This window comes from Corvus hawaiiensis, chromosome 26 (genome assembly GCF_020740725.1).
Source record: "Corvus hawaiiensis isolate bCorHaw1 chromosome 26, bCorHaw1.pri.cur, whole genome shotgun sequence".
In the NCBI taxonomy this organism is placed as follows: domain Eukaryota; kingdom Metazoa; phylum Chordata; class Aves; order Passeriformes; family Corvidae; genus Corvus; species Corvus hawaiiensis.
The window spans coordinates 6,310,327-6,335,590 of NC_063238.1; the positions used below are offsets into that span (position 1 = coordinate 6,310,327).

At 41.4% G+C, this 25,264-nt stretch overlaps 1 protein-coding gene across 7 annotated transcripts in view; it reads left to right on the forward strand.

Annotated features, from left to right (window-relative positions):
- FAM110B (family with sequence similarity 110 member B) overlaps positions 1-25,264 on the forward strand; it is a 114,274-nt gene that overhangs the window by 73,225 nt on the left and 15,785 nt on the right. For 2 of the 7 annotated variants that reach the window (XM_048286576.1, XM_048286577.1), the window contains one exon: positions 6,046-6,129. The exons of 3 other annotated variants lie outside the window; for them this stretch is intronic. The gene's annotated coding sequence lies outside the window, so the exon portion shown is untranslated. Of the gene's footprint in view, positions 1-6,045; positions 6,130-22,294; positions 22,320-22,776; positions 22,788-24,099; positions 24,105-25,264 lie in introns of those variants that run through there. 2 more of the 7 variants (XM_048286579.1, XM_048286578.1) reach the window with 2 other exon arrangements.

Below are 25,264 nucleotides of genomic sequence, written 5' to 3' on the forward strand. Positions count from 1 at the left end.
GGCTTTGCTCCTGGTGTCAGTGACACAAGTTGCACATTTTCTCACAGTCTAGCAAAGGAATAGACAGACAACAGAGCTGTTGTCACAACTGGAATTAACACACCATATGGTCCCTACATCACCTTTCTTTTCTATATTTGTCTACTGCAGAAAATTTATTGAAAACAGCTGTCCATTTCCAAACTCAAGTCTTCAGTACAAACTGTTTCTTTTTTTTCCCCGAGTTCCTGCGTTTTGTTTGCAGAGGCACTGTTGTTAGACTAGCAAAATAAAAAAACTCCTCAGGTGCTAAAAATAACCTAGCTGTAACTATAAAGAATGATTTTCTGCAATTTCTTAATTTTTAAGCAGCAATTTTATTTAGTATTCCCAGTAGGTGGGCATCTCTGTCGTGTCTATTTTTCTCTAATACAGCAATATAATCTCTGATCCATGGGTCTGTTACTGATGTTTTCTCCTCAGTTTGCAGCTTCCCATTGCTTTATTAAAGAAGTCAGTCTAAGCTTATATAACTTTAATTCTGGGTTGTTGGGGTTTTTTTCCTTCAAAAGAGGTTCTGTTTCATTTCTGCCAGTATTTTAGGACTTCCAGTCAAAATTGCTTCAGCAAAATAATCTGATGGGGAGTGTGTTAAAACAGGATTTATCTGTGTGTTTCCTCAAAAACTTTGTCCTGCTTCGCCTCTCCAAAAGGCTTCATTTTTGTCCTTTCTAAACTAAACTGATGATATGAAGGGGATTCAGCTGCTGTATGAATGACATTTGAATTATGAAGAGCTGAAAACACGTCTGGACAAATATTCAAAGTTCAAAAGAACCTAAAGAGGTCAGAAACATAAAACAAAATGCAAAACTGCAATTAACTTTACAGAAGTTAATCTGAAATGAAACTATTGCATGTTGTGGAGAGACTTCAAAAAGGGTAATGCCATAAAATACTTGGGAATAATACCAGCAAGGGTCTGAAATACAATGGGAGGGAGCCTCACAACAGTTAGCCATATAAAGATGCCCAACTGCAGAGGGGAATAGCGGCTCTGAAGGTCTGATTCTGACCCCACTGAAGTTGGGTCCTTGTTGATGTTGGTTGGCATTGCAACAAACTCTCTGTCTCTCTTGTGTGGATACCTAATCTAGGCAGTCAGTCATAGATGCTTTATACCCTTTATATATACTTTTATAAACAGTATTTGAAGTATTCCAGGAAAGAAAAGCACAAATGTGAGAAATAAAACTGAAGTACAAAAGAAACTTTCAATACAGGGGTCATGTAACAAGAATCAGAAATTAACAGAGGAAAATGTAAAACTACTCATTTTGTAGATGCATAAATCCAGATAATGGTCTGCTACAGAAACTGGGAAAAGGCTTTGCCACCTGTGGTCTCTAGTTCTAGATCTTACAAGCCGTTGTATAAGAGATGGTAGAGAATAATCTTCAGCTGGCAGGACTGGAGAAAGGATCAGCCCCTTTTCCTAACGTTTGTAATTCCTAATTGCTTATTAGTCTTTTATATATGTGCAAGTTATAAGAACACTGCCTGTTTCTGATTCTCCTGCAAATCTCCCACCAGTGAAAAAAATTGTACCCTATGAATGAACTTTGCTGTTTTTCTAAAAATTTATTAACTAAATTAGACAATATGAACTTACTATGACAGATCTGATTTCTGTTGTCATAATATAGAGATGATACTGACTTTTCTTCCCTTTATAATTTCATTCTCAGCTCTTTCATGTAACCTATCTCCGTCTCCATAAAGTGTGGTTTGTTTTTTTTTCCCAAGCTGGATCTATTCTGCCACATCTTCTTATTCTATTCTTTAAAACTGAGAATCAAATAATTGTTTAGGTTGGAAAGGACATACAGTGTCACCAAGTTCAACCCTTAACCCAGCACTGCAAAGGCCACCATTAAATCATGTCCCTGAGCACCACATCTCCCTATGTTTTACATACCTACAGGAATGGTGACTCAACCCTTTCCCTGGGCAGCCTGTTCCAGGGCTTTTCATGAAATTTTTTTTCCTAGTATCCAATCTAGACCTTTTGTGGCACAACTTGAGGCCGTTTGCTCTTGTCCTGTAGCTTGTTTCCTGGGAGAAGAGACTGACCCCCACCTCACTTACAAGATCCTTTCAGGCAGTTCGAGAGAGTGAGAAGGTGTACCCTGAGCCTCCTTTTCAGGAGGATGAACAACTCCAGCTCCCTCAGCTGCTCCTCATAGTACTTGTGCTCCAGACCCTTCACCTGGGCTCCTTTGCCCTTCTCTGGACACGCTCCAACACCTCAACTTCTTTCTTGTAGTGGAGGGCCCAGAACTGGACAGAAGATTCAAGATTCAGCCTCACTAGCACCAAGTACAGGAGATCACTGCTCTAATCTTCCCAGCCACACTATTTCATCCTCTGGGTAAAACATCATTAACCCGTGCATTTATCCAAAACTCATTAAAACAAAGCTCCTCCTCCTACTAGAGCCTGTCCAGATAGGTTTTTCCCTTCGGGAATCGTATGCAATGCCCAGTGACAAGCTTGGCTGCTTTATTTGCCAGTGTGTATTCAGTAGGTGTCACTTCTCTGGTTGATCCCTCTGTTAATCTTTTGCTAAGCCTATAGCCTCTGTGCAAAATTCCTTCCAGGTTACCTTCCTTTGGACTGTCTATGCTGCTTGTGCTTGAGGATGTCCACAGGGGAGTGCTGGAGTTTTGAACTAGTAGGATAAGAGTTAGGAGCAAGCTAAAATACTTCGTATTGCTGTCCCTTAAGCTTTTCCCCTCTGGATTCACGTGTAGTTTAACACCACAGTTGTGCAGGAGCCATTCTTTTGTATAAACAGTTGTGTTGTGCAAAGCGTATAATCCTTTTTTTCTTTTTTTTCTTTTTTTTCTTTTTTTAAGAACTATAGGAGAAAAAACCACAAATGTTGAGTCCAACAACTAGAAAGCAGTTTGAGTAGGTGTTGTGCAAAGGAGCAGTTGGAGCTTGCCTTGCCTCCTGCTCCAACCCTCCCCAAGGGAGGAGAGTTGGGGCTTTCTCTCTTTCACCTTCCACTACCATTGGGACCTGGCTACATTTCCCACCTTCCTGCAGCAAGCAGCTACTTCCTCAAGGAGTTTTACTCTGTTGAACGTGGCGGGGTTGGCTCATTTGCAGCAAGGTGGGTACTCTGCTGCTTTGACAGCCTCAGCGCCCGAGGTGCCGTATTTATCTTCAGTGGGCTCCGGCCGCGGCACCGGCTTCCCCCCAGCATTTGTCAGCGCCGAGTCGAGGTGCTGGCGCAGCAGTGAGCAGCCTCCAGCAGAGATAATTCTTATCGTGTGTGCTGCTGGCTCAGCTCCGTTTTGCCTCACATGGTGACAATTTCTGCCTGCCATCTCTCCCCCCTTCGGGTCCCAGTCATGCAGGCAGCAAACACGGCCAAAGGATGAGTGTTTGTGCAGTTTTAGTGTTTGCACCTTCAGTGTCCATCAGCAAACTCTGGGAAAGTGAATTCTTCTTCCCAGTCACTTCGCCCCTTTCATAGCATATTTAGCATTCAGTATCTCCTGTGCTGACCTTGTTCTTTAAATTGCATTGGGACTTGTTGTTTTGTTCAAGACATGGGTCAGCAGGAAAACAGTTAAGTGTGGAAAAACACGCCATTGCTGTTCACTGGGGTCAGAGAAGCACAAGTGACCTAAATTTGAAATGCTCCATACTCCGTGGCTGATCCAGCATCCTCAGGCTGCAGCCTGGCTGTCTGCTGCAGTTGCAGATCACAAAGTGATTTTGTTCACGAGCAAGATTTCTACCAATTTAATCTATTAAAATTTGGAGTTTGGAAATTTGGGCCAAAAAGGAAGGAAAAAGAGAAAGCAAGAGAAAGAAATGCAGAAAAAAGACAAGTTGTAATTGAGAAGTTTGAGTGAAGCACAAGATATTGCATTTTGGTTATACAGTGGGGTGTGTTTTGGCAGTTCAATTTGTTAATTTTCGAGAACAGGCATGAAATCGCTATATTTATGTATATAGGAATTAATAATAGCTTACAAAAGCAACACATTAGCTTTTTTTGGGTGGGAGGAGAAACCAAGAGCTGCCTGAAGGCAAAACATTTCTAATTCCTCTTTGTAATTTATTTTTGGTTTAATTTTTTTAAGAGAGCTCCTTTTTCATTGTGTGTGTTGCCGTTGCCCACACTGGTGTTGGAGGAGAGCATCTGTGCAGTCTGCATAAATTGATTCGGAGGGTGGCCGACTGTGCTTGGTGCTTCCTTCAGGTCACAGCTGCCACAGTTTGCCACCGTCTTTTATGCGTGCATGAGCACAGGCACACACATCCAAGATGTGGGAGTGTTGAGTTTGAGGAGCACTTGGCATCAGCCCCCACACATGCCGGTTGTGATGCCTGCTCACAGAAAAACAGAACAGAAAAAGCCAGGGAGGTTTTCCTCGGTAAGGTGAAGCTTGTAGGAGCACGCCTTGCATCACTTTTGCTGTTAAAAGCAGATACATTTTTTTTGGTTTGCTTCTAGGCCACTGAATGCTCCTGACTTCATTCCTGACCCCCAGTGATGGTACCAGTACCACAGGAAGGGAATGCTGTCATTCCCTCTTGGACAAGGGACAAACCCTGGGTCAGTGGTGATGACCCAGGAGTACTTTCTACAACTAATGTGAAAAATTTGGGGGTTTTTGGTAGGGGTTTTGAACACAACAGGAGAGAGGGTTAGGGGTGGACCCCCTCCCATCCCTTTTTTTCCTTAATTATGAGGAGTTTGAGTGGTTGTGCTGGTTGAACAATCCGGAGGAAAACAGCAGCATTCCTGCAGGGACTTGCAAGAATTTATACTGGGTTTTTGCTGACACCTATTTTTATATCAGAGATGGCAAAAACATACTGACATATCTAGTCTATCTGCTTGTGAATATATTTCATTTCCATATGCATCCAGCCTTGCAGTGTGTTTGATAAGTTGGGTTACATGTTTTAGCTCATCTGTGCTTCTCCCTTCCCCTGGAGCTAATCCAGAAAATGTCTTGAAAGAGAAGGTTTTGTGCGGGGAGAAGGAGCTTTAATTTGCATCATGAGGAAAATAAGAAAAGTTTTTACAAGATGTGATGACTACATTTGATATCCTGTCGTTTTTGTTAGTCTAGAAGTGATTTTTTTTCCTCCTCTCTGAAATCTGAGTGATCTGGGGGGATGGTGATCATCATTTATTTTTCTACTTTGGTATTTTAGTCTAGGAACTAAATAACTTCTTTAATGAATAGGTTCACTCTGACAGTATTTCTGACATTTCCCACTTACTCTTATCTCCCCCATCCATGAGGTAGATTCTGTTTACTCTTTATAAAATATTTTGTATTATAAACAATGACATTTTGCTTAGGATCTTCATCTTTCTCTGCAGGAGATGGAGAAGTATGCTGGGCAGGAAAGCAGTGATTTTTCTGGCATTCGGAATGAAATATATAAATAAATACTATAAACGCACACACACCCCCTTACATATATCTAAGTAATGTAAAAGAACTATGTATTCCCAATTAGTGTATCCAGAGAAGGGGAATGGAGCAGATGAAGGGTTTGGAGCCACAGTGGGATGAGGAGGAGCTGAGGGAGCTGGGGTTGTTTAGCCTGGAGAAAAGGAGGCTCATGGGGAGACCTCATTGCTCTCTGCAATTACCTGAAAGGAGCTTGTAATGAGCTGGGGGATCAGTCTCTTCTTCCAGGTACAAAGACAAGAAGAAACAGCGCCAAGTCGCCTCCCTGGGGTTTTAGATCGGATATTAGGAAAGTTTCTTCACTGGAAGGGTGGTCAAGCATTGGAACAGGCTGCTCAGGGCAGTGGTGGAATCACCGTTCGTGGAAGTGTGGTGTGGGGATACAGCTTTAGTTATGAATGTGGTGGTGCTGGGTTAAATCATTTTAAGTGATCTAAGTGATCAGTGATCTTAGAGGCCTTTCCTAACCTTAATGATTCTATAATCCTAATTATCTCTTCAGGATTTAAGCTTTCTCCTGCAACACTGGTATTAACGGCGGCATTTGACATTTCAGTTACTTGCTTTCTACTGGTGATGAATGAAAGAATATAACTGAATTCAAGTGGGGAAGAAAAGCAGTTCTATAAGGATTAGTAAGGTAATGTAAAAAAAGATCACGATCTTGTATAGAAATTTTCACTAGCAGCATGGTATGTGTTTATCTTTCCAGTGCATGCATGACATCACATGAAAAAGCTGTAACGTTGATAGAATGTGGTGCTTCAGTGTGAAAATGTAGCACTTACAGATTTATTTAGCAATTCTGTGTGGTTTTTACTCCATGTTGTTGGGCTTCTATGTACTTCAAGAGAAATGCATGTATGCATGTAGGTCTTGCATATTTACTGACATAAATTTCTTCAGAATGAGCAGTATTTGTTCACTTTGTGAACTGTGGAAATTAGGTAAATGTTAATACGTGTTAAATTTTATTTTTAGCTACTGAGAAGAAAACAAAAGAGATTTACCCAAAGATTGTGCCCAAAAATCAGAATATTCTATGTTTGTGCTGAAGTCCTGGAGCAATTACAAGAAACTAGGAGAATCTAACAAGAAGAAATACGCAGTTCTTTATTTTGAATACTGCCCAAATTGGTGGTTTTGACAGATATTTCTTGTTGACTGTTGCCTCCCATGCATTTTACAATACAAAGCTTAAAAACCTGATTTTTGATCTACCTACTCATTCCTATTTTATCTTATCCCTTTGCTTTTATCCATGTATTTTAATCCAGAACTCATAATGAAATTCAAGCTTTCAAAAAAGTTCACAAAATCAGCAATTTAATGAGTGGTTTTTCACTTTTACTTTCATGACAGCTGAGAGATAAATAAAATAATACGATATTTACAGCACAAGGTCAGGCAGTTTTTGTGATAGCTTCTTTTCATATAACATTACAGCTAAAAAAGAGGGGAAGTGCTGAGTTACATAATTCACTAAAGTTTGACACTTAGAATTTGTGTTATAACAGCATTTCATAGGCTATAGATGGGGCTGTTTCAAGTTCGGTTGTAAATCTGACTTTACAAGGCTTTAATGTTCTGTAGACTAATAAAAATCACTCTAGGATTGAATGTGTGAAATAAAAAATTTGGTGTTTTTAATATATTTTAATTCTCAGGGTGTTTTGTCATCTTAGATGTTTTTTCAACAAGATTGCATTGCTCTTGGATTTTGAATAAATCTTAAGCTTACTTTCCTGTCTGAGGGAGGAGGGGGAAGAAAGAAAAGGAAAAAAATAAAAAGGCATCCCAAAAATAGAAGTCTTGCATTTGCACAGTAAAGTTTAAGGTATTAACATGAGCTTTTGGTACTGGAGAAAAGGGCATAAATATTGAGCATGAAATATAGTGTAATAATAAGTGATAACATTTTCACATGGTTGAAGCATAAGCCTTCCAGGAGCTGCAGAGGATGAGGTGTAAGCCCTAGAAAGGCAGCTTTTCTAGAAGACTACCCCTGTGCACTGCACATCTCTCCTTGTTTGAAATGTCTGGGGTGTTAAGCAGGAGAGCAAATTGTCTGACCTGAAATTTTGAGGGTTTATGTCATTTTTACACGGTATTGTTTGAAGGATTCACCTGCTTGGCAGCTACTATGAAAATACCAACAGTTAGGAAGCGTGTTTAAAAACATCCATCTTGATTCCACATGAGCAGCAGTGGCTTACAGGAGGAGATAGCCCTCAGCTGAATGTGCTGCACTTTGCCATTTAGGCAATCTTGATGCAAGGCAGTGCAGGGCTGCCATAACAACCTGCCCCAGAAACCTTGCTCCCTTCCCTCCCTGGTAGTGATGTCGAACAGAGAAAACGTTAGCTCAGGAATACTGTGTTAACATTTCCCTCAATCCCGCTGCTACTTTGTCATTTACGCTAGTTGTGTTCAGTACTGGAGTAGCTGTTTCTGGCTCCCTTGTCTGGAAGGAGTGGACTGTCACATGCAAGGGTGACACCAGCCCCCCCATGACCTGCAAGGCTTTCAATGGCCTCATCTGGGGGAAGGAAATCCATGCAAGAGCAATAAACTTAAGGGCAGGAGGGACCTGGGTGCAAACACCTACAAATTTCTCTCATCCCTACTCCTTCCCCTCTGTCCGTGGGCTTGAAGTCATTAGTTTTCGTGGTGAGTATGATAAGCTTTCATGAGTGTTTGGTGACTGTAGTGTGCTACCCTTCTTCACCAGGTTGAGGTGTCCCAAGTATCTCTGGCATTGCTGTTCCAGCCACTTTCCATGCACAGGACATGTTGCATTTTGTTGCTGTTGTGTGAAGAAGAGAGAACTGGGGAAGCTGTTGACTCTGCCCGCCACATAAACTGTGCCATGGGGACCCAAGGGAGCCCCAGCAGTCACAAAACCTTCGGCACACAGTGTATGTTTTGGACAAGAGCACACTCGTTCTGGCTGTAATTCAGCCATGGGGAGGGACCCTGTGGGCTGGGCTCGGCTCTTTTGGGCTGGCAGAGATAACCAGGCTTGCATTGCACAGGTGCACAAGAGACCTGCCAGGGATAACAGAGGAAATTAGTGTAGGGTAAAAGCAGCTCCAAAAGATAGTGTGTCCTGTCGCCTTGGTCGCTGGTGAGGTGGCCAGCTGCCAGCTCCTCCCATCTAGCTCCAAAACGGGGCTTAAGTGAAGTTTAAGACTGCTGGCTGTTTGTCTAACGTTGTTCATTGCTCTGTACAGGCAAGTGCAGAAATTAAGGATTCCAGTATGGGGGTAAAAAATCTGTTTCTTCAGATTTTTAAGTATTGTCTTCATTCTGGATATGTAAGAAGTTACAGTCCACAGCTTTCCTCACAGTTAGGCAAGAAAGTAGCTTTTCTTTGAGTTAGACACTGTTGCTTTGAGGTAGAGAGGGAGAAATCGAAAACATAGGGGAGTTGTGAAACTACGTCCCCCTCAGATTTACTCTATGGTAAAAAAACAAAGGCTTTTTATTAGTATTAGTTTTCCTATAGCTAGATCTTCACTTGAACGCTTTAGTATGCTGTATTGTTTACTCATGTTTTCTAACTTGAGCTTAAACCTGCCAAGCAATTGAGGACTTCCTTTCCCTAGCTCTTGTCCATGAGGAATTACTGGACAGGAAGACAGAGAAGTTCCTGCAAGAAGTAAGGCAAGGACAGGAGCTTCTGGTGAGCACATCAGAACTCCTCTTAGAGAAAGGGAATTAAGGTATCTTTGGTGTAATGAATGCTTTATTTGCCTCAATTTGCATCCCTTGAATTCATATCATATTGAAGTAATGCTCTATCAGGCAGGACAGTTGTTTAAGTGCCCAGTATTTTGAGTGCACACGACAGCAAAATCCTTTTAAAATGACGATATGTGGCTAGGGTATATCTGGTTGTGTGTTAGAGCTGTTAGATGTAGGAGGTTTTGTTTCAGGAAGTGTAAAATAATGTGCCTGCAGGCAGCTGTGCAGCTTTGGTGTGAGGAGGACTGTGCTGGATGGTTTCAGAGGTGTAAAACAATAAAAAAAAAGAAGTGTGCTCATTTTAACCCTCTGTGCCTTCTGTAGTTTCATTTCAAGGTATGGAATCTCTTACTTTATGCAGTTTCTATTCCTAGTGATGGTTTAGTTAAGGGGCAGAAGCACAGACAAGTTTGAACACAGATCAGTTGTTTGCTTTGGTTTTATGTGCATTGGTATCAGCAGTGCATGGTGGATTGGCAGCACAGTGAGCCCTATGATTAGAGCGAATGTCTGGGCAGTAGACTGTCCCTGTGCTCCACCTTGAGATCTTCTGGGTATCTCCTGCTCTGAATGGGGTTGAGCATAACATGAAGGGTATGTTATTACAGATATTGAGAAAGCATCTGAGCAATAATTCTTCTTGAGAGATGCTGTTCTGAATTGAAGGGAAAGGAGGGGAATGGAAGCTGCTCTGCGTTGGCATCGTGGTGTACGGTGGCTGCTTGTTGGTGCCACCTCTGCTTGTGTTGTGAAGGTCCTGGGATAGATAAAGCCAGGTTAAGGCACGTGCATTTTTTTTAATTACATAACCATTTGGGGGCAGCTTTGTGTACTCATTTACTACCAGATCAGAAAATAAGAGTAGTCTTACTAAGCCTTTCGCCACATGTTTGTTGAGGTTGTGGAAGCACACAGTGAGGGTTCTTTTGCATTGTGTAGAAGGTGAGTTCTTCCTTGGAGATCTGCTTATTTTTACTTTTGAGTGTGTGTAGATTTAACTGAAGAACATGTGTTCACACAGTTGTGCTATTTAAGTTAATGTAGGGTGACTCAGTGTGTATTCACTGCTGGGAGCCCACAGCGACTGCAAAAGAACATTTTATTGTCTGAAGACAATGCTAATAATGGTAGCATTAAAACAGTGTTGTAATTTCACAAGATAATATTCTGTTCCCAGAACTGCCAAGTGACAAAGAGATTTGCCATTGTCAGACAGGGGAACAGGAGCTGACCTGCAGTGTAAACAGTGCCCTCTGCTTCCGCTGGGCTGGGCTGGGCTGGCATTGCCTGCCTCTCTCCACTCCTGCTTCCTGGGACTTGCTCCAGTTTGTCACAGCAGTGAGCACCTCTGCAAAGCAAGCACTGCAGCAGTCAGCTATGCTGAGAGCTATTGTAACACAGCCCCTTCCCAGGGTGATCCTACTCTGAGCTGCTTTCATCCAACAGGTGAGCCATCCACCAGCATCTTGGCCAGCTGAAAGGGCTGAAAAGGGCAGGCACTGCTTTGGCTGCCTCTCACCTATTGCTGCTCTGGTGCTAGGTCCCACCAGGTATGCTGTTTTCTGAAGGAGAATTCAGGATAGGTGTAGTGCTTTGCAGTTAATACATTGTGGCTGCTATGGCATTCCCATAGCTCACAAAGCAGCGATTCAGAAGTGATGCGGTTTACATTGGTTGAGCTTTTCTTAACCGTGAGTTTTGGTGGAGGAATTGTAGGATTAAAGCAATGTGACTGTGGTGACTAGTGGAGGGCAGCTGTGCTGTCTTTGTAGCTGAGGTATAGGTTATAAGTGCAAATAAGTTGTTCATTATGAAATTAATAAACATTACATATACATATTATTAATCCTTAGCACCACCTCTTATTGTGTAAAAACACTAACAGTTTCCTTATCAAAAGAGTTGTTAATAATGCCTGGATCCTGAAAACAAAGGTGCAGAGGTGGGAACTGTATGCATTTATTCTTTCATAGAAAATATTTAAAGTAAAACATTTCCACCCTCATAAGTACTCCTTTGGAGCGGGTTCCTGGTATGCTGGTGTAATAGTCAGATTGGATAGACAGTAAGATGAGAAAATGAACTGAAGAAGAGATTGTTGTCAGTGCAGAGACACTGGCTGGAAATCTCACCAACCTTAAACCACATTTGTATTACCATGGCTTACATCCAGTGTGGACAATATCTGCAGTGCAAAGCTATTTGGAAATTTACTGGTGTTGAGCACATTGATATTACCATTGCAAAGTTTGCTTCTATGCATTAGTAACTAGCAGATAAGATAGCTGTGAGTCTTGCACTGAACATCTTTAAGATGAGAGCCACTGAGTACTTGCTTCTTTAATGACTCCCAGAAGCATTTCCCAGGAGCCGTGTGACAAAGTACCAGAGGATTGGGCTTTGATTTCAGTAGCTTCATTATGGAGTTGTGCTTATCTCTTAAAATGGATCCTTTCAAAATGTAGTTTGTGTTTGGTTGGGATAGTGAAGAAAAGAGCTGATTTAAGGAAAATTGAATGGGGGAAGAGAGTCACATGTTTTGCAGTGTTGAGATTCCAGGCATCCTTGCTGTGAAAAACAGGAGTTTAATTACCCAGGTTTTGTGTGGGTTTGCTGAGTTGCTTTAGTTTGTTTGTCCTCTGTCAGTCTCTAATAATGCTATTATTATTATTATTACTATTATATTATTACTAATATATTATTATTATATTACTATTAATGCTTCTCTAAAAAGAAAAAAATTATTCAATGATCTCTGTTGCTCAGTGTCTGCTGGGAATACTGGTACTGAGTTGTATCACTGCAAATACTGCTATGTTCTTGCATGTACTCCTGGCAGGAACACTGCGGAGAGTCAAACAGCCTAACCATTGCTTGCATATCTTCTATTTTCTTTTGACTAAATCATTGCACTAAATCATTGAGGTTCTGCCTCAACATGAGCTGCAAGGAGCAGATCACGTCATTATTATTGAACTGGCTAGTTCAGTCCATGTGATACATACCACAAAACTTTATGGAGTACCTTCGGAAATTTCCCTGCCTAATACATGTTTTGGGGCATCAGAGCATCTCCTTTGGTTCGACAGTTTCTAAATAGCAGTATTTGTTATACCTGTCGCTTGATGTTGTCCCACCATATCATGAGTGTCCCTGCATACCTGTATCACCAATACAGGGAATTTGGGGAACATATTCAGCATGACAGCACAGAATGCACAGAATGGCACAGCCCATCAGCCCTCTGTTTAGCCTCTACTGACAGTTAAACACTGGCATTAGCAGCTTTTTGTCCTTCTCACCCCCTTTCCTGAACTGATTCTTTAATGCTGTACACAAAGCAGTCCTGCACAGCACTGCCCGTTAAGTCGCTGCCTTGCTGAATAAGTTACAGGTGCCTGCTGCTAAAAAGGAAGAGATGATGCTTTTCTTTCTCTATATAGTTCTTGTTCTCCTCCTCATGTTTTCTTGATTTTCTCAAGTTATCCTGTTTTGTGTGCTGTTGGCAAGTAAATCACCAAGAGATGCAAAAAGCGGAAGAGCAGAGGAAATGCCCAGTGCATACTGAGAAGCAAATATTCCAGTCTTTCAAGCACGGAGAAAAGGAGAAATGGAAAGAAGTGGATATAGATGGTGATTAATTTAAACACTTATTTGTTACTCTGTCTTCCATGTCTGGATCATTTGATGCTGAGGAGAGGGTGAGACAAAGGAACACTGACATTTGGCACCACTGAAACAAGAGGTAGCAAGATGAGATCAGAGAATCGTATAGGTTGGAGGGGACTTGCAGAGGTCACCTAGTCCATCCTGCTGACCAGCCTGAGTCCCATCTGATCAGGTTGCTCAGGGCCATGCACAGAATAGCTTTGAGCATCTCCAAGGATGAAAGTCCAGCCAACCCTCTGGACTTCTGTTTCAGTGTTTCACCTCCCTGAAAATAAAAAGAGTTTTTTCCCATTAATATTGCCATGTAATATCTCATGTTGCAGCTCTGGTCGATGCTCCCCTCCCTCTCTGTGCACCTTTGAGGACAGTCTGTGTCCCCTCCCATCAAGCAGTAGCAGATAGTGGGTAGGTCTCCCTGTAACCCTCTCTTTTCAGGACTGAGCAAACACAGTGCCCTCACCCTCTCCTCCTATGCTCCAGCTCCACAACTGGCTCTGGTGGGTCAACATGGGTCTGGCACTGGTCAGCCCGTGCTGGTCCAGGCAGCATGTCTACAAGAAAAATTCTTCTCTCTGCTGCATCCCCTGTGTACCCTGAGACTGGTTTCTCTTCTCATGTCAACTGACCTTAAGCGCTTTCTTTTTTCACCTTTTTGCACGACATCTCCAAAAGAGTAACATTTTCAAGTGCTTGCATGGAGTATGATGTCACATCAAAATCTATGTATGATAATAGAAAAGAAAAAAAGCAACTGTTAATTCTTAACTCAGTTGCTTTTATCTCTCATGATGTTCATTTTTACAGCTATCCCCATCCAGCAAGACTTGATCCTGACTTCTTTTCCTGAAGAACTTAAAACATGTTGTGCAGTGTAAAATTAAATATTCTGCAGTCAAATGCAAGCATCCAACCCAAAAAGGCGGATGCTACTCTAGGTCCAGTATCTATGTGTAAGTCATATTCTGTTAGCAAATGAAGTGGAAAAATGGCTCCTAAATAGTTTCTTCTGCTGCTTTTCTATTTTTTACATTAGGTTGCCCCTGGTATTTCAAGAGTTTCTGTGCAGATACTGTATACTCTCACAGCAAATCCAAACACAGTTTAGCAGGGCAAAGAACATTTGGAGACTGGCTCAGTGCCCAGAGCCTGCTTTTAACCTCTGCAAAGGCCCTTGTCTTTCTCAGCAGTGCTGAGTGTGTTGTAGATATCCAACATTTTCTAGCTAGGAGAGAAAATAGAAAATTTCAATATAGAATTTCTAAATCTTAGTGAATCAGATGTAACAAATACTGGCCTGAAAGAAGACATCAGACTGTAAAGATCCTAAGAAACTGGATCAGGCATACTTGGACAATCCAGGTTAATGAGCAGAGAGCTATGGCACTTGATGAATTCTCATGTAATTTTTTAAGATATCCACTATCTCCCAGCTGAAAACTCACACACAGTTATTCTGTATATATATTCTAAAAACATTGTGACCATTAGGTATTGTCTAATACATATGTAAGTTCTGTGTGGTTAATTTAGACTTTGGACAATGCATTTTCTTCTTACAAGTGTATTTGAGAATTCTTTTAGAGTAATCCACCAACTCATCAAGGAACTATTGAGTATAAGTTAAAGCAAATAGTATGTCAAGAGTGACAACTTGATTTTATGTTGTTATTTCTCACTGACTGAAGAAATTGGATCTGTCTCTCCATCCCTAAAATAAAGTAATCTCAACACAGTATTGCAGCACTTGTGAAGAGCTGTTGCTCATAGCATGATGCTCCTCCTGGAACTTGAAATAATGTGCATCCTTTTATGAGGTGCATGAATAAAATATTAGAAAGGTAGGGTCTGTGACCTAGTTAGAAGTTATGTGCATGATCTCTTCTCCTTGGTTGAACTGAGGAAACAACTAGAGTGGGGGATATCTTTGCATACAACAAACCTTATCTTTGTTTTTGGTTTGGTTTCTTTTAGTGAAAGGGTCATTTATGAATGTGTGCTCTTTTGATTTGGGGCTGAGCATAAAATAGCTAGACATCTGAAAACTTAATATGCACAGTGAAATTTAATTAGGTAGCTGCATAAAAATCAAAGGGATTCTTTTGTAGACAGGAAGCAAGAATCTCCTTTTGGTACTTGAAGCACATATGCAGCTAAGTCCTGTTTTCATCTCCTCCTCTTCAGCAAGAGCTGTTGGTAAGAGATGTGTATGATCTGCTGCCAAGGGTGATGGGCTAGGGATATGAAGAGGAATGGACTATGTTCCTTTGTCTTGCACGGTGCCTTCTTTATGTAGTAAAAGTGCATGAAGTCTAATATTTCAAAGGGCAGTCTTCAACTTTGTACATTCCAGTTTGAATTGCTAAATTTGGTCTCCACAGGCACCAGGCACCTATTTCATGGTCACAGTTTGACTTCTGGATGCTAAGTACCTCTTGAAAGTATGCACAGAATCTCTGACTTTAGGCTTAATTAAGCATTTGCATGAAAAATACAGGCCTAACTTTTTCACTGAATTCATCTTTCTTTTTTTTTTGGTAAAAATTATGAAAAAGTATATCTATTTATAAAAACATTTTTATATCTATAACATGGACTAACTGTTGGGAAAGATAATAAGCTTCAAATGTGCTCCAATTACACTGCTCCAACTTAAGTTGTTCAGTGTTAACTCTCAGAATGAGAGGTTACCTGCTATTTTTGTGAATCATAATTATGTGAGACTCTTTAAAAAAAATGCAACAAAACACAAAAAACCCCACAGCTATGCAAGTGAAAAAATAGAGGATTTCATAATGGGAAATACTAGGTACACTTTTTGAGCAAGATCACTGACACATCAAGTATGACTATTTCATATAAACCATCAAACTTTTTAAATCACCTTTTGCTGGCAGTACCAAAGCCAGCAAAATTTCCCAATGTTTCATTCAGGCAAAGGTCAGTGATGAATTGAATTTCATTCCCTTAAACATTTCCATTTCTCTTTTGTGGCTGTGTAACTGCCTTGATTGTTTGGCATTTGTTTCATTTTTCCCCTTTATTATGGTACTTTCTTCAAAAAAGCAGTGCGATTACTATTTTTGCAAAGAAAGATGTTTTAACATAATTGGTTTTTTTCAGTCATGGGAAACATGTTGTAAGTAAACTTCTCTGTCATGCAACTTGTGGTTCCCACCTCCTGCTGTATTCCATGCACTGTGTACTCCTCAGCAGAGCATGGGCAGCAGCTTCGAGCTCCCTCTCCACTGATTTACAGGCTGGCCAGCTTGGGCACAGGGTATTCCTCTCTGTGTGTCTGCAAATGTTGGTGTGTGGTCTCCTAATTAAAATTCGTTGTCATCCAGGTAGTTCAAATAAAATTTCATGTGTGGTTTTCTCTTTTCCTGTTGTGGTATTTCTATGATTTTAATGTTCAAGGATGAAATTTCTCTGAACCTGCATGAAGGCAAAAAGCAGAGCAGCTATAGAAAGTATATTTAGGTATAAATATTTTAGCTTTTCATAAGATGCATTTAGTTGGCATGATGTTGCCTACCTGAAAATTGTTTTATAATAATTTCATTCCATTTTTCTTTCATTTCAGTTTCCATTAGCAAAGCGAAACAGCCTTTGCTTTAATTATTCTTCATTAAGATTCATATCTCTGAGATTAAAGTGAGATAAGGCTTGGCAATTCTCAGGCTGTGGTTATCTGAAGAGGAGCCAGGCTGAGGAAGCAAACTCTCTGTTTTCCAGCAAGTAAAAATAGGAAAAATCAACTACACTCCCTGAATCCTTACCACAGTGCCTTCGTGCTTACCTCAGGCACGGGGCACACCATGCTTTTGAGTTAAGAGATGCTGAAGAAGATGTGTCCTTGACAATGCCTTTGAGAATTTGTTATATGTCCCACTGCTGATAATATCCAGGGACAGATGTCTCTTCCATTCTTCAGATGTATCTCAAATAAGAAATCCAGATGTTAGGCTGGCCTCTTTCTCCATTTTAAAATCCTCACTGGGCCCTTGCTTACATGGCAAACACTTTGGTCAGTCCTTCCTTTGAGATTTTTAAACTTTTAATATGCAATGCCAGTCACAGGACTCTGAGATTTGTTTTTCTCATATCATGGGTGCTTTTTATTGTAAGAATATTGAACTGGCAAGGGACCAGCTAAAGGGATCACTGGTGGAACCAAGTGGAGTTTTCTGTAATTTTGTATGTTACATTTGCATTTCAATGACTCTTAGTTCTAAAGGTCTCGACCTCATTATGAAGATATTGTTTAATGAGTCTACTAAATGTGTTGTGTTACTAGAATGGCCTGGCACCACAAATGGCAGAAGAGCTTCTGTCCTGCCATTACCCAGCCTGGGTGTGGCTGTCCCCAAGTCAGTCAGTCTTGAAAAGGAGCATCACTCCTTCCTGAACGATTTGCATATCCTTTTGCTTCCCAAATGGTCAAAAAAATACATACCTAAAAAATGGTAAAAATGTTTAGAATTTATCTAGTTACAAACATAAGTTTATGATCAACAGATCTCTTCATATTGGTTGTTAAAATTTTCCACTTGACGTTGATTTCACCAGCAGATAAGAGATTTCCTGTTGAAATTAGGATAATGAGCCACTGCAGTATGCCAGTGCCCGGCCATTGTGGACTGTTTTTCTAGGTGTTCCAGATGGATTTTTTGGAGAGAAATTTGAATGAGTGTGGGATTTTATAGAGAAAAAAGCTACAGAGAAATGTCAGTTCAGAGGACAATGTGGTAGTTCACACCCATGTAATTGAAGTTAATATTTTTTTACAGTCTGAGGCTAGTCCAGAGTTTATCTTGGTTTGGGTGCTCCCTCTCTAGGCATGAGGCATTTTCTGCCCATACAGAGGAGATTAAATCTTAGCTGAAGCTTAGAAGGGAAACCAGCTTTGTGTCTGTCACTCAGTGTCATGATTTTTTGTGATTTTGAGAAGTCTGATATCAGCTGTTGTTTTGGATCTCAGATGGTTTAGAGTATTTTTTTGATTTTTCTTTCTCTTACTCTTCTCTCTCTCTTTTTTTTTTTCCCCAAAGAGAACTGAAAAGATAAGGACAGTTGCTTTAATTATTCATGTTGAGGCCATTTCCACCTGTCTAGTAGGAGCCAGTGACCAATCAGTTCTTTGCACGTATCTCAGCTACCATGTGTTTGGCACTATATCACCATATCCATCATTGACTTTTTAGAGAAGTACTGTGGGGACACTTAATATTCCTAAAAGAAAGTATTGTGGAGATCAGTCTTTCCTGTTGGAGTGAACCAGGCTGGATGGGGCTTTGAGCCAAGCTGGTCTAGTGGAAGGTATACCTGGCCATGGTCAGGGAGTTGGAACCAGATGATCTTTAAGGTCCCTTCAAACCCAAACCCTTCTATGATTCTGTGATACAAATCTGCTTGCACAGACCTTATTGAGTTACTTAAAGGGGAAAAAAAGATCTAAGAAAGAGTGTAAATGAGAAAGGAATGGAATGGTGACTGTGCACAGCTGTTAGTGCACACCATGGCAGCTGTGCCCCACTGCACCTGCCTGCAGGGAGCAGCTCTGTCCATCACCAGGAAGAAGCACTGAGCTCTCAACGGTAGCAAACATTTTCAAACTCTACTGTGCATCCAGTGTAAAACTGTACAGCAACATACTGTGCTGTATTTTCATCTGAACCATACAACTACAAGAGAAATGAAATCCTGGACCTCCAGATCCAGGAAGAAATTCAAGAAAGAATTAAAAAGCACCTATGAATCAATTATAGTAGCTGTCAGACATATGTTCTGTTGCCTTCTTGGAGGCCAAACATTTGGTAGTGGTTTATCACAAGTAGGTTGGTTCTTCCAATGAAAGGCTGGTCATGTATTATACTGCAAATTCCACAGAAGGAGCGGGAGAAGCAGAGTCTGTTTATTTCTTGTCTATTTATCATCTTACTTTCATGTTTTCATGGAGAAAAACGAGTGCATGTAACTTGGTGGTGGCCTTTCTGGGTTCTGCGATGGAACTGGGCCACACAGGGAGGTAGCTGGAGGAACCAAAATTCTGTGAGAGGGGTCTGGCATGGTGCTTGCTAAACACATGAGAATTGCACTTGCGCACTGTCCCAGGCACCGGGCAATCTTCAGGCTGCTCCGAACGGGGGGCGACGGAGCCGATGGCAGCGCAGGAGGGCAGGCAAAGCTTTGGGTCGGCTTCGCCTTGCCCACCGGTGGCAAAGGTACGAGAAGGAGGTAGGAAAAAAGTGGAGGGACTTCTTCGTGGTGGAAGGGGTTTATTGAAGAAATGGGAAATCCACAGATAAAGCCGAAACCGCATGGCTTGCAGGGGGTCTTGTACCCCCTGCAATTTGGGTGTGGAAAACACACAGTAGCCAATGGAACACCAGCCAGGGGGTGTTACTGAGGCGGGGAGAAGGAATTACAGCAAATGGGAGAAGGGGTAGGCGGGGAGGAGTAACAAGGGCCAATTAGCTACTGAAGAATATAGAACTCTCTGGAAATATAACCAAATATGAGAAATAAGGGGAGGGGAGGGCTGCGCCAGTGGTAAGGCACGGATTTATATTTTTTTCACAGCCTTATGAATGCTCAGGGCTTTTGGGCTGTGGCAGCATCAAACCAATGGACATTTGCGTCCACTTGATCTGGCCCTGGCTTTAGCCACACTGGCCCTGGCTTTAGCCATGGTTCACCGCAACAGCGCAAGTTACTAGAACTTGAAAAATATTCATGTGACACCTCTTATGCTAAACAGTATATTAAATTGGGAAAGAAGGATCTGGTGCTTTTAGCTGTCCTGGTAAATCCTTGCTCATAAATTCTACTGAAATTTATGTATACTCTTCACTTTCTCTACTTTTGCCTCCAGTTCCATGTTAATGTTTAAAAATATTCACTGTGGTGTATGTGGCCCTTCTCAGCTGTGTTACGGGTGTTGTGTTGATTGAGAGGTTTGTCTGAAATGTGTTGCTGAGGGACATTATCTTGGACTGATAAAGTGCTACTGGACATTTATTACCAGAACAGTTCATCTGCTTAAACAGGGCAGTTTGTACATGGTTCTGCCTTGGGCTGTTCATCCTGCACCTACCAGTGCTGCCTGTCTGGGGATTTGCTGTCCTGCTGGCGGAGACATGAGTCCACACAGAGGGTTGTCCACACTGGTGCTTCATGATCCCATGCATGAGACGTGTAGTCTTTAGAATATTGTGTGTTATGTTGAAAAACTTACACAGCCTGTAACTTAGGCAGTTCAGAACTTGGTCTGCCTCCACATCACTCTATAAGCTTTCTCCGTTGACAGTTTTGTCAGTGCACACTGCTGTTGCAGATGCTAAATAGTATGTTGGGGTTTTGTTCCGTGACGTGAATGATGAAACCAGTCATGCACTAAAAGCTTCGCAGAATGTTTATCTGTTTGAGCTTTGTATGTATATCTTCCTCAGTCATTTCTGTCCTGGGTCCAGAGCCAAACTCAGTGAAGCCCATGTGGTATGTCCTTTCCTGGTAGTTTCACAATTTAATGGATACCCCCTCAGGAAATCCTTGAGACCTGGAGCAGTATGTTTATTGTGGCCCCATAGGGTTATGGCAACTCACTGTTCAAGAACTACTCCAGTAGTAATACTTCCATTTTTTATTACTATGACCTCTCTCTAACACTTAGAAGATAAAATAGGCTGTACATTCTTAACATAGTGTACACTGCTGTTCACTAAACAACATATTCCACTATATAGTTCACAGTGACTTTCATATCGTAAATGTGTCTGTTTGAATTGCTACTATTGGAGTAAACCACATGTATGTAAGTTATTATGCCTATATACTTGTATCATTTAGGAAGTAAAAGTGTATTCTTGTTGGTATGGGAAGAAGAAAACTTTTTGGTGTATGCCTTAAGTGGTGTCTGCGTTCTGGAGCTCTCTTAAAAGTCATTGTGATAGTGGGTCTTCCTCAGCTTGGCATTTCTGCCCTTCTGCTGGCTGTCACCAGCCCCAAAGCAGAGAGGAAAACTGCTTCTTCCCTTCCTCCATCACTGCTTTTTTGCACATGAAAAGATGTATAGAAAGCTGCATCCCACAGCAGAGCTGTTTTCCTCCCAAATGAGTACACTGACTTATTTTTCCCTTACCTATTGCATACACAAATGCTTAATTACAGGAATATTATCTCAAAATTTTAAAATTACATGCTTTTCTGTCAGCCAATTTATTGTGAAGATATTTGCAATTATTTTTAGCAGGTTACACAAAATACAAAGGTTTGGATTTTTTTTTTTCTGTGTGGACTTTAATAACTGGTTTAAATCTTGAAAAAGTAGCTAATAATTTCGGGGAGAAAAAGGAGAAGGTATTGCAATGAAATGAATGAAATGAAAGATGTATTGATTGACTAGACAGGAGTAGTGTTTTGTAAATACAATACTGCTGTGGTTTAAAAAAGTATTGTCTAAAATGTTTTAGAAAAGGGAAATAGTCTAAGGGGAAAAAAAGCAAAACTTTTACATACAGACGTATAAAAATTAAAGAGTAGATATTTGATGCTTTTTGTTGTTAGTTTGGAACATATTCTGTCAGCCCTCCCAGCAGGGGAGGTATGGAGGATTTTTAAACAGAAATACTTTGCTCATTGACCTTAGCTTTGAATATGGGAAAACAGATCATCACTGTAGATTCCATATTTTCATGTTAAAATCTATTAGCAGCTGCCCTGAAATAACACTAACATTTACATGTTGATATTTTCCCTCAGTTACAAGTAACTGATTCTATACTCTACTAGATTTGTATCATAGAAATAGTGGTGTTTTCTTCTTTGCAGTATTTTCTCTCTTCTTCATTTGGAAATAGACAAAAACACAACAAAAGGGATTGTTTATCTATAACAAGAAATTGAAAGGCACAATTTTGTGTTGTCCTTCATCAGTGAATTAAAAATTGCATTTTGACATTTGGCCTTGTTTGCATTTATTCATTGATCCCCAGCACAGATACATTTCATCTCGCGCCTCGGGTACTGCGTCATGTGCGAGCTTGTGTTCTGAGACTTCCCAAATGGCGTTTTAATTAGTTGTTATTATTACACAGCTCATAGGCTTCAGCCACGCTGATGTCATCATTTATCTCACCTTTCATGTGAAATAGTCCTGATTGCTGTTGTGGCTGCCTTGCACTTCCTCCCCTCTCTTCTCCTGGCATGGACTAGCCTTGGTGTCCTTCACATGTCACTGTCATGACCTTCAACAGTGACATGTATGCACCTGCAGTGTTACTGCTACATTGTGTTTTGGTTTTTTTTAATGCCTTTTTCACATATTCTTTTCTTGTCTTTTTTTTCAGAGTCCTCTAGAGCATTACATTCCCCTGTTTGGAGTGTGGACAGGAGTTTGGCATTCTGCTTTTGCAGGTACCTTTTTGAATTAAAAAGCACATTTTTTCCCAGGGGTTGATAAAAGGAGGACAATTCCAGAAAGACTTTACCATGTCCTCCTCTGCTGTCTGTGGAGGTGTGTTGTGATAATGAGTTTCTCCACCTTCACTAGTCGATTGGGTTGGTGGATTTGTTAGTTGCAAGTATACAGTTCCGTACTTTTTCAGAAAGATTGAGGCTTTCTCTTCTTTTGCTGGCCTCAGTCATGCAGCAATGTATATTTCAATGTTGCAGAATCCTTTTTGGATGTACTCCAGTAGTTCCAGGCTTTTCCTCACCTTTTATTCACAACCTGTACTTTGGTTGCAGTCACGCCATTCAGTAAATTTGTTCTAGCTTTTTACAATGGACACCTCCAGCGCAAGTGAACACTTCTTGCCTTAGTCCTCCAGAGCTTTCTATTTATTTCTGTTACTAATCTGACTCCTTTTTGGAAGTATTACAGTAGTTCCAGGCTTTTTACCATCCTTTATTCTCAACCTGTACTTTGGTTACTGTTTTTCCATTCAGTAGATTGTGTTAGCTTTTTGTGACAGAGACCTTTAGTGCAAACAAGCACTGGTAGCCTCAGTACTTCAGAGCTTTCTGTTACTTATTACTACTACTTTCGAAATACAGAGTCACACAAAATCAGAGAATGGGTTGGGTGGAAAGGGACCACAGTGGGTCATCTGGACCAACCTCCCTGCTTAAGCAGTGTCATCCTAAAGTACGTGGCACAGGATTTTGTCCAGACAGTTCTTGAATATCTCCAGTGAGGGAGACTCCACAACCTCTCTGGGCAATCTGTTCCAGTGCTTGGTAAAGAAGTTCTGCTGGTAAAGAAGTTCTTCCTCATATTCAGGTGGAACTTGCTGTGGATCAGATTCTGCCTGTTGCCTCTTTTTCTATTGCTTGGCACCTCTGAGAAGAGCCTGGATCCATCCTCTTGGCACCCTCCCTTTAGATACTTACAGACATTGATGAGGTCCCCTCTCAGTTGTCTCTTCTCAAGGCTGAGGAGGCCCCACTCCCTCAGCCTTTCCTTATAAGAGAGGTGCTCCAGTCCCTTAATCATCTTTATCGCCCTTTGCTGAACCTGCTCCCATGTCTCTCTTGTCCTGAGGAGCCCAGAACTGCACTCAGCACTCCAGACGTGGCCTCACCAGGGCTAAGTAGAGGGCCAGGATCACCTTCTTTGGCCTGCTGGCAATGCCCTTCCTAATGCAGCCCAGGACACCATTGGCCTTCTTGGCCATGAGGGCATGCTGCAGGCTCATGGACAGATGTTGTCCACCAGGACCCCAGGGCCTTCTCTGCAGAGCTGCTCTCCAGCAGGTCAGCCCCAGCCTGTGCTGGTGCATGCAGTTGTTCCTCCCTAGGTACAGGACCCTGCATTTGCTCTCGTTAAACTTCAGAAGATTCTTCTCTGCCCATCTCTCCAGCCTGTCGAGGTCCTTCTGAAGGGCCACACAGCCCTCTGTGGAATCAACCACTGCTCCCAGCTTTGTGTCCTCAGTGAACTTGCTGAAGAGGCATGTGCTCCTTCATCCAAATCACTGCTGAACAAGTTAAACAATACTGGGCCCAGTGTAGAACTCTGAGTGACACCACTGGTGACAGGCCTCTGACTAGACCCTGTGCCACCAATCATGATCCTTGGGGTCTGCTGTTCAGCCTGTTCTCAATCTGCCTCACTGTCCAGGCATCCAGCCCATACTTCCTGGGTTTGCCTGTGAGGATGTTGTGAGAGACAGGGTCAAAAGCCTTGCTGAAGTCAAGGTAGACAATATCCACTGCTCTCGCCTCGTGCATCCAAGTTGTTGTTTCATCACAGAAGGCAATCAAGTTGATCAAGCATGATTTACCTTTAGTGAGGTACTAAACTGATACTAGTGAGGTAATAAACTGGTACTCCTGATCACCTTCTTGTCATCCATGTGGATAGAGATGGCCTCCAGAATGAGCCACTCCGTCACCTTTCTGGGGATGAAGGTGAGGCTGGCTGGCTGGTAGTTCTCTGTATCCTCTTTCCTGCCCATTTTGAAACCTGGGGTGCTTTTTTGCAGTCCTCAGGCACAAGTCCATCCACAACACTCTGAGCTTGATCTCAAGGTCTGAGCAGAAGATGAGCATTAAAGCTTAAAATCTTTAATTCATCACTAAAACTCCTAAACAAAAGGGGGAAATCCAGTGTCAGGAATAATGGAAAGAGTAGCTTCATCCTTGGTGAGTATGGAAACCAGCTGAAACCCATGTGGGCAGGAGGGGACAGGAGCTGAATGTGTGGCACTTCGTAACAAGGGTTGTACAATTCTTGAAATACTAATAAGGCACTTCTGGTATTTCATTGTAGCAAAGAAAAAAATCAGTAATCAATGTCTGATGTGTCATGTGTCAAATTAGCAACACACTTCACTAATACTTAGTTTTAATTGTGCTCAGTAGAAGGCATTTCATGTTCATCTGTTTCCAATCACCATATTTGGCTCCAGAACATAAATTTGCATTGTGTGGGGTCTTAAATTAACAATTATCGCTCCTGTTTTATTTCAAGACAAAATGTTAAGTCTGAGAGTACACATGGCTAATTTAAGGGTAAAAATCTGTTCCCAGAATGTGGAAATCTTCTCAGAAGCCATTTCTGTCAGCTGAGGAATTGGGAATTTGAAATTCCAGATACATTTCATACACAGCATGAAATTAAGGCAGCAAAACCATTTTAGCTGTGCCAAGGACTGACACCAGGAACATTTAAAGATCTGTGTTAATTTTTGTGATCACAAGTTAACCTACGCTAATTTTACAGTCACATTTCATATTTTTACCTTCCTCATGTCATGCTGCATGGGATTTATTTCTGCCGTCTTAGAAATGGGATTCAATGTTTTGTGTTCATACAGAAGCTCCAGTAGGTCTGTAGTTTTGTTGGAAATATACTG